The sequence below is a fragment of the Euprymna scolopes genome, chromosome 27 (assembly GCF_053919585.1).
Source record: "Euprymna scolopes isolate OS-2025 chromosome 27, ASM5391958v1, whole genome shotgun sequence".
In the NCBI taxonomy this organism is placed as follows: Eukaryota; Metazoa; Mollusca; class Cephalopoda; order Sepiida; family Sepiolidae; genus Euprymna; species Euprymna scolopes.
The window spans coordinates 68,350,977-68,361,276 of record NC_136508.1 but is presented as its reverse complement, the minus strand read 5'-3'; positions in this window follow the sequence as shown (position 1 = coordinate 68,361,276).

Here is a 10,300-nt window from a genome sequence, read left to right as displayed (position 1 = left end):
GGACCCTAACAGGTACTACCACTCTGGGTCAGAGTGGACCTGGGAGCAATGGTAATTAAAGGGTGGCTCCACGCTCCCCCAAAGCCCACAAGCTGGGGCCTCACCACTGGATATAGTTTGTCATATCCAGGAACCCCATTGAGGGACTTTTACCCTCTGCAGGGGGGCAGTCGGCGTATTCTAATGCCCCACCGACAGGGCCGATTTATAATTTGGATTATTCCAACTAGTGTTCTCATCTTGAATGTTTTTATGTTTCAGCTGACTCCATTCAGGTGCATCTTGTTAAACTCTGGAATCTATAGGTAATTTTGAATAAACTACTTCATTTAATCTATGGGAGTATCTTGCTCTTGTTCGGCCATGATTGGATAGTCTAGTAATTCATAATTGTATTCTTAATATCACTCGTAATGAGGATTGGGTCTTCAACCTCCAGAAGACTGTCATTTAGTACTTATATCTGTTGCACCATAGGTCCGGGAAGTTTGATAGTTCAGTCCTCATTATAGATGATACCAAGAATACAATTAATTACTTTGGAATTCTATCTGGTCATGACTGATGGAGAAAGAGCAAGCTACACACATGGAATAAATAAAGGGTGCCATTCAAAATTACATATAAATTCCTGAGTTTAATAGACACAGTTGAAGATTGGAGATTACACTGGATTCAAGATGAGATCAGTAGTCTGGATACAAATTCTTGTCCAGAATTTCCCTTGTATTAAAACAAAAACAAAAATAAAAGAAAATCTCTGATATACATATCTATGACAAAATGAAAATATCATATTCCAAAAATCATATCAATTAATCAAGTAGTTTTATTTTTAAATAAGAAAATCAAATTTTATTAGTAACTGAAGAATGGTTTTCTTGCCCACCATTTTGAAAACGACTCCCCCCCCCCCCCGGAAAAAAAGGAGATTTGTTTTAATGGAAATTACTTGAGACCAGGCATGAAGCCACTTGATGTCAAGAGCTAACAAATATGAAAGCTAATTATTGCAAAGACAAGAGATGCCTATTGAGCTTAGTCTTGAAGACCATGGCTGTAGGTAGAAGGAAAACATCCAGAACTTTCAAATAGGACACAGATTCACCAGCCCAAATATGACAACAGTACTCCATACATGGCCTGATAATAGATTTGTAGAGATCGAGAATAACCTCAGATGTAAGAAAGTGTTTTGAGAGAATAGATTTTATGAGAAGCAGAAAGAGCAATGGATTCAATATATGAATTCAAAAAAAAAAAATTTGATGAGAAAAGAAGAGCAAGAAGTTTTAGTTGATTTCTCATGGAGAGCCGAGCTATCTAATAGGTTAGTGCAAAAAATAATGTCATTTTTGACGTATATGTAAAAAAACGACATTATTTTTTGCACCAACCTAATGTAAGAATCTTAGGAAGAAAAATGAACATGCCTGCGATTGAATGACAATAGCTGAATCTTAACAGGATTTATGTTGTAATGCCTATGAATTCCCATTAATTGCTTAAAAATGATTATCTTTATAGAAATATAAACTTAAGTTGCTCAATTTGCATAATTTTTGGAATATGATATTTTCGTCACGAGTATGTACATCGTACAGATTTTTCTATATCTTTGCTTTTTAATCAAGGGGAATTCTGGACAAGAACCCTTATTTTGGATTATAGGGACTACTATTCTTGTCTTGGTTGTAATTTTCATGTTTCAGTTAATGCAATCTCCAACTTTCTTCAGATGTATCTTTTTGAACTTGGGAATTTGCAAAATTTCGACCTGAACGCATTACTTAATCTGTGGGGGTAGATTGTTCTTGTTCTGCATAGACACATAGCACAACAATTAAAGATGTTAAATAATGATCAATAGATTCTGGAGGTTGAAGCGTAAAATGATTGATTTGCTTATCAGTTCTTTGTTATGAATTTCTTTTAGAATTAAAAAAAGCTGTTTTAAAATGTGTAAAGAATTATATTTATAAGAAGATATATGTAAATTATAAGTTTTATATTTAAATTTTTTTTCCACGCAAAATATAGAATTTTCAAAACAAAAACAAAATTATCATTTAAACAAAGAATACATGACATTTAAAGTTCTTTCCTTAATTCATGGGTTTTCGATGTAAGGCTCATCTCTTCAGAGGAATGTTTATAGCAAAATATTTATCATGGATAGACATTTTGCTTTTTAGCACATACATGGAAAATAAAGATTAAAATCTTTTCAAGAAACATAGAAAATGACACCAGGACAAAATGGATTGAACATTAAAAAGAATATGCAGTTCAGGTATGCGATTCGTGCGGTGCGCCTGGAATAGAAATTAATATTATTTTAAGTTTCAAACCGGTTAAAGATTCCAGCATTGAAGTCAAAATCCAAATTTGTTGCATCCAGCATCCAGATTGATAGGCAAAGTTCCTTAGCAAAAGTGGAATCATGGAGGTAATAAATCTCATTCTTTGGTATTATAATGTCCGTAGAAAAAGTTCTATTTTTATACGGCAAAATCCTTTTATATATATATATATATATATATATATGATTTTACCATATAAAAATAGAACTTTTTCTACGGACATTATAATACCAAAGAATAGGATTTATTACCTCCATGATTCTACTTTTGCTATAGAACTTGCATTTAGGTAAAAATGTACGAGGGGCGTGCAATAAGTAATGCCCCTGAACCACTTCCAGTTGTCTGATCTAGCTGAAATTTTGCATGTGCAACGATTTATATCGCTATGGGTTATGTGGCAAATTACAGTTCTGAACTAATTGTGGTTTCTGTTTTACAGGTGTTTGAACTAAGTCAGGTGTGAAATGGAGCCTGTTGAATGTTGAGCAGGGATCCAGTTTTTGTATTTGAAAGGACGCACACCACAGGAGACTTGATGAAATGAAAGAAACTTATGGTGATTATGACCTTATAAAACGCTGGCATTGCGAATTCAAACATAGCCGGAAGTCTGTGGAAACAGCTCCCAGACCTGGTCCCCCCACCTTCTGCCATTGACGAGGCATCTGTCCGTCAAGTTGAGGCTGCCATTTTGGAAGATCGGCGCATTACTATTCGCCAAATAGCCCAATATATCGAAGGCCTTCGATAAGGTATGGCATGATTGATATATCGAAGGCCTTCGATAAGGTATGGCATAAGGGCCTACTTCACAAGATTTCCAGCTACGGTATTACTGGAAATGTTTTCTCAATCATTAAATCATTTCTCTCTGATAGGTTCATAAGAGTAGTGGTTGATGGGCAGAAATCAGAGGCCCACAGTATTAATGCTGGAGTCCCTCAGGGGTCCATCCTGGGTCCAACTCTCTCCCTGATCTACATCAATGATCTCCCTAAACACATACTTAAATCATTCGTTGACATCTATGCTGATGACACGACTATCTGTGGCAACACATCAAAGGCCGTAAATGACAAAGTTCTCTCTAATTTTCTCTCCTCTGATCTTGAGCACGTGGTACAATGGGGGAAGAGGTGGCTAGTCACTTTTAATGCATCCAAAACCAAGCTTCTATCTTTACATCATCAGTGCACTGATCCCCATCTGGCATCAATTGAAATGGATGGCTCTCGTCTTGGAGAGGCTCCATGTTTTGACAAGCTTCTGGGTTTGACCTTTACTCCTGATCTGAAATGGAACACGTACATCAAATTTGTTGCCAGGGACGCTGGGAAAATGGTGGGATCCTTCTACCGCTCCAGAAGATATCTCACTAATGATGCAATTCTCTATCTTTATAAAAGCCAAGTACGTCCAAGGATGGAGTACTGCTGCCACATCTGGGCAGGAGCTGCTAAAAACAGCCTATCCTGCCTTGACATAGTACAAAATAGACTTCGTGGTTTAGTGGGGGATGCCCTTTTCTCTTCCCTGCAACCTCTCTCCCACAGACGAGACGTTGCAAGCCTGTCTTTGTTTTATCGCTATTTCCATGGCAGATGCTCGTCTGAGCCCCTCGCCAATCTTTCACGAGAAACACCCGTCTGGCTGAAACTACTATCAATAATTTTCCCCACTCTTTATCTGTGCCTAAATCCAAACGTAGATTCCATGAGCAAAGCTTCTTTCTTAGAACTGCACGCCAGTGGAACTCTCTGCCGCTTGCCTGTTTCCCACCTGACTACAACTTGGACGTCTTCAAGTCCAACATAAACAAACTCCTGACAAACTGCCCCCTTAAGTAAGACACTCTATCAAAACCCCCAATACTAATGATTACTACAATACTATCTCATTGATTACTGTACATGCAATAACCCTTATCCCTGAGTGGCCTTCGGGCCTTGATAAGTGGCGACCCCATGTAAAAAAAAAAAAAAAAATTTCCCTCCGCAATAACTCTGCCAATTTTTAGTCTACAGACTTGAAATTTGATATACAGGGTACTGAGATTTGGGAAAATCGATGTGATCGGTTTTCAGACAGAAATTTTGCGATTAAGGGGTCAAAGTTGAGCGATTTGACCTTTGAGAACTTACCAAACTCCTCCAACAATTTTGGAACTAAACACTTGAAATTTTATACATAGATTCCTTGGACATGGATTTAACTTAATAACTTGATTTGAGTCCTAAACAATAAATGTTAAGGGGTCAAAGTTAAAAAAAATTGACCCTTTTTCTTTTTTTTTTTTTGCTCAGCATACACCTCCAAACACCCGGGCAACGCCGGGCACTCATTGCTAGTATATATATATACACAGATCAATAAAGAATATTAAACTTGAAGTCCACATATAAAAATGTATTTAGATGGTAACAACATCCAAACAGTGAATTTGGTTGAAACTTGAGTAAAATCTATAAATACAATGGTAGTATGTACATTCAAACGCTTGGAATATCCAGATCGTATAGATCTTTAGTTCTTGTATGAAAAATCTTGCAGCTTAGAAATTATAGTCTGTAGAGAGTTTAATGAATTTAGTTTAAGGTTAAAGCGTTAATATTAGCATTAATTTCTCTTGGTAAATGGTATTCAACAATTTCCTTCCAGAGTGAGCAGTTATTTTTTAAATATGATTATCCACTAACATTTGTTTCGTCGTCTACGACTCATCAGAGTGCCTGAATCTAGCAAGATTCGAAATCGGGACCTCATGGTAAAAAGCCTAAACCTTTACCCCTCGTCCAACTCGCTGACTGTTTGGATATATCGCAATTTACGTAGACGTTATTTGTTTTTGCGATACGTTTTGAATTAATTCAATTATTTACGAAAGTACGAGGGGCGTGCAATAAGTAATGCCCCTGAACCACTTCCCATAGCAGTAGAGCAACGAAAATTTGCACAGTTATTAGTCTTTCTCTACATAGGAACCATCCAGAGTTATGCATTTCTCCCATCATTTGATGCAGCTCTGGAGACCGTTTTTGTAGAGCAATTGCCCTGGAAAGGAAACCTTTGTCAAGAGATTCACTAATCCTGTGTGATATAACCGTTAGCACATCTGCTGTAGATCTTGCAGAGCGGAAACCATATTGCGTGTCACTAAGAAGGTTGTTTCTGTTGAGGTGGTTGACTACTTTATTTAATATGGATTCCAACAACTTACTCATGGCACACAGGAGACTTATTGGTCTGTACTGAGAGGGAGATGACTTTTCACCTGAATTCTTAAATACAGGGCATACTGATGAGGTTTGCAAGGGTGTTAGAAAGCACTTCTCCTTAAGGCAACGCTTAAACAGTTTTGTAAGTATGGGGGCAAGTTCTGGTTGGAGCTTTTTCAGCACTATAACTGGAATGCCATCAGGGCCAGTTGCTTTACTGGAATCAAGGTTCTTGATTAGCTTGGCAACCTCACGCACAGATATTTGTATGTTGCATAGCGTGTTTTCTGTTATAGGAGGAAATACAGGGAGTTGATGGTCATTGTCGCATAGGGTAGAATTAGCTGCAAAGTTCTTGGCAAATAGTCTGGCCTTGTCTGATTCTGACGAGATGACCTCAGGTCCATTGATGATAGTTGGGATAGAACGCACACTTCTGTTCAAGATCCTGTTTGCTATTTGCCAGAACTGGTGGGAACCAAGCCGCTGCTCAGCTACTTTGGATTTAACAGACTGAGCATATAGCTCTCTTGCATGTTTTATTACTCTTTTACAGTGATTGCTGGCAGTCCTGAAAGCAGCTTTAGTCTCAGTACATCTATTACGTTGGTAGCTATGGAAAAAGTGATTTCTGTGCGCGATGGCAGCAGCATATTCAAGGGAGAACCATGGCTGGCTGTTAGGTTTTTGTTGGGTCACGGGTAGTCTAGTATATATATATATAGATATAGATATACTAGCATGGGTGCCAGGCGTTGCCCGGGTGTTTTGAGGTGTATGCTGAGCAAAAAAAAAAAAAGGTCAATTTTTTAAACTTTGACCCCTATTATGACACCTTAAAATTTATTGTTTAGGGCTCAAATAAAATTATTAGGTTAGATCCATGTCCAAGGAACCTACATCTAAAATTTCACGTGTTTAGACCCAAAATTGTAGGAGGAGTTTGGTAGAGTTCTCAAAGGTCAAATCGTTGAACTTTGACCCCTTAATCGCCAAATCGCAAAAAAAATTGACCGTTTTTTTTTGTTTTTTTTTTGCTCAGCATACACCTCAAAACACCCGGGCAACGCCTGGCACCCATGCTAGTATATATATATATATATATATATATATATATATATATACTAGACTACCCGTGACCCATTGGTTCAGTATTTTATTTTAGCTATGGAATTAATGTATGAGCGTGACACTTGTGACGTAAAGAAAATAGTTTTTTGTGACATAACAGAAACATTTCTATGAAAGTATAGTAAAATGAAAAAATAATATAGATAGATTTCTATGAGTCGTTCTGTTTATAATTATTTTTGAAAAAAAAAACTTACAGCCATTGAATTATAAGTAGTTTGCCATACTTATAGGTAAATGTGCACTGAACAGATACATTAAAGTTAAATTCAAATTTTGATATATCTTTTAATTTAAACGTGAAAAAAAAACAATTGGGATGCTGAAAACATACACAGTAAAACAATACATTTTATTGTCGTGTTGATTATTTATTTGTAACACAAATGAAAAAAAACATATTTTCAGGGTTATTTATTTATGTTGGTAGTGTAGAAGAAAATGTATGAATGTTTTTTAAGAAAGGTCAAATTCTGCAAAAGTAGCAATTTGTGTTTATTTGTTTACGCTGATATGGGTTTATGTTTATGTACACATACGCAATCGGAAGTCGTAAACTAGATGTGGGTTACAACACCCGTTACAAGGTCATTTGAGTTTTATAATTATACATACATATATATATATATATATATAAATAACTTTAGAATATTACTTCTTTCAAATTTTGTGCTAATCAGTTGTAAATTGTGATAATAATGATTAATAAATGTTTCACACTCCCATTGTCATCAAAATCGATGAAATCGCCCATTTTACAGTCAAATCGATTGATTGCCTGCTCTAGTTGGGGACCAATCACGGTGCACAAAGAGGAAACTCCCATGCCTCTCGCAGTGACTTAGTTTACAATAGATTGTAGTCTACATTGCACTGTAGAGAACCTACTCATTTTATCAAATTATTTTTTATATATAATGGCTTGAATTAAAATTTAACATGCAAAAGTCCGGTACCATACTTAAATTGCGCTCTAAACAGAAATATTCATTTCAAACGCACCCCTGTCATATCAAAGACCCTACTGTTGATTTTACATGCTGAGCCTTTCTGCTTGTGTGGTAATAAAACTTCTCAAATGCACTTGTGATGGTAAGCTGTCAGAATCGCCTGTTCCTTTATTGATCAGATTATTTTGATTATCGATACTTATCGAAGACATTCTGATATAAAAACCCATCTAAGAACACTGCTAATGTACCTTCTTGTGAAATTTCATAACAATCGGCCCTGAATACCTTTCAGTTGAGGAGGAGGAGTTGCAGAAATTGCCTTGGCATGGGCTATTTGTGCAAAAAATGCCCTCCTCAATTACTCTGGACACAGTCCAAATGAACTTGTATTCGGTTTCAATGTAAATACACCCTCAATTCTGACAGACCAGTTACCTGCTATGGAGTCCTCTACTACAAGTGACATGGTGAGAAAAAATTTAAATGCTCTCCATAGTGCAAGGAGAAACTTTTTGGAAGCTGAGTCCAGTGAGAGAATTAGGAGAGCTCTCAGGTCTAATGTCAGAACTTATGCTGATGAAGATTATGCTACCGGAGACCAAATCTATTATCGGAGGCAGGGTTTTAAAGGATGGCGTGGTCCAGCAAAAGTGTTAGGCAGAGAAGGCCAGTTTGTCTTAATCAGACATGGCGGAGCATTTTATAGGATGCATCCGTGCCAATTGATGAAAGTGAATAAAAACAACGAAAAAAGAACAAAAAAAACTGAAATGCTGGGAAACACTACAGAAGGGAAGAATGAATACCTTTCAGTTGAGGAGGAGGAGTTGCAGAATCAAGTGGTAGAAAGTGAAGATATAGACAGAGAAGAAGTTGTTGATAGTTCTACCAGTTTAAGAGATAAGACTGAAAAACCTGGCCGAAATAAGACCATAACTTATAAAATAAATGGAAGTGAGGAGTGGAAGAAAGGAAAGGTTATGTCAGTACAGCCTAAATCAACTGGCAAATATAGTCATTGGATCAATATAGAACCTGAGGATGAAAACGAGGATCAAGTTTGTATCAACTGGAATCATATTGATCATTGGAGAGAAGTGCCCCAATATACTGAACAGGAAAATGTAGTCCTGCTCACCGCTGAACAAGAGCAGTCGAAAGCTGTAATGGATGCCAAGCATAAAGAAATAAAAAACATGAACACCTATGAAGTATTTGAATGTGTACCATACACAGGTCAAAAAACAATATCCACAAGATAGGTGATTACTGAAAAATTCAAGGATAATCAGAAAACAATGAAAGCTCGCCTTGTAGCACGAGGCTATGAAGAAAATAGTAATCTGAAAACGGACTCCCCAACATGTAGCCGTGAAGCTATGCGAATGGTCATGCTAACCGCATCAATAAAGAATTGGATGCTGCAGACCATAGATTTTACCTCAGCCTTTTTGCAAGGTGGTATTTTAGAGAGAGATGTGTACCTGAGGCCACCATCTGATGTTTGTCCTAAATCTCAAGTGTGGAAATTAAAAAGATGCATCTATGGATTGAATGATGCTCCACGGGCATGGTACAAGAGAGTTACTCAGGCTTTGATTGAATTAAAAGGAGTAGCAAGTGCTTATGATAATGCATTGTTTTTGTGGCATGATATTAAAGGAAATTTGACTGGAATTCTTGCTATGCACGTGGATGATTTTGTTTTCTGTGGAAACACAGAGTTTGAAAGGGATGTGATTGCAACATTGAAAGAAAAATTTAAGGTGGGATCTCATGAAAGTGGAACATTCAAATATGTTGGACTGAATGTTAATCAACAGGAAAATGGGATCACTGTAGAACAAGATCTATATGTATCTTCCATATCTCCAATAGAAATAAGCAAAGGGAGGATACTGAGGAAAAATGATGAACTGAATGAAGAAGAAAAGCATGAGTTGAAGAGACTTGCAGGTCAGATGATGTGGGTTTCAACTCAAACACGCCCTGATATAGCTTTTGATGTGTGTAAAATGAGCAACACTGGAAAGCATCCCAAAGTAAAAGCCTTATTTGAGGCGAATAAAGCCTTATCAAAATTGAAATCCAAGAAGGGTTCTATAACATTTCCAAAATTGGGAAAGCCCTCAGATTTACACATTTTGTGTTATACTGATGCCTCTTATGCCAGTCTGGAAGATGGATCTTCACAGGGTGGTTTTGTTGTCTTTATTGGAGGAAGTACTGACAAAATGGCCCCCATGTGTTGGGCGTCAAAGAAATTGGACAGAGTGACAAAAAGCCCATTGGCCTCAGAGACTCTTGCTCTGAATGAGGGAGCTGATGCTGGTGTTTTGACTGCGGTTATGATACAAGAGGTATTTCAGTTATCTAAATTGCCAGACGTTCTCTGCAAGACAGATAATGCATCACTTGTGGAGACATTGAATTCCAACAATCTGGTAAGCGATCGACGATTGAGAATAGATGTAGCAAGGCTGAAGGAAATGAAGAGTAGAGGGGAGATACAGATAGAATGGATCAAGGGTTGTGATCAGGTCTCTGATTGTTTGACCAAGGCAGGAGCTTCGTCTGAGCTTCTAAGGGACTTGTTAAATCAGAAATAAATTATTCACTTGAGGACAGCAGCAAT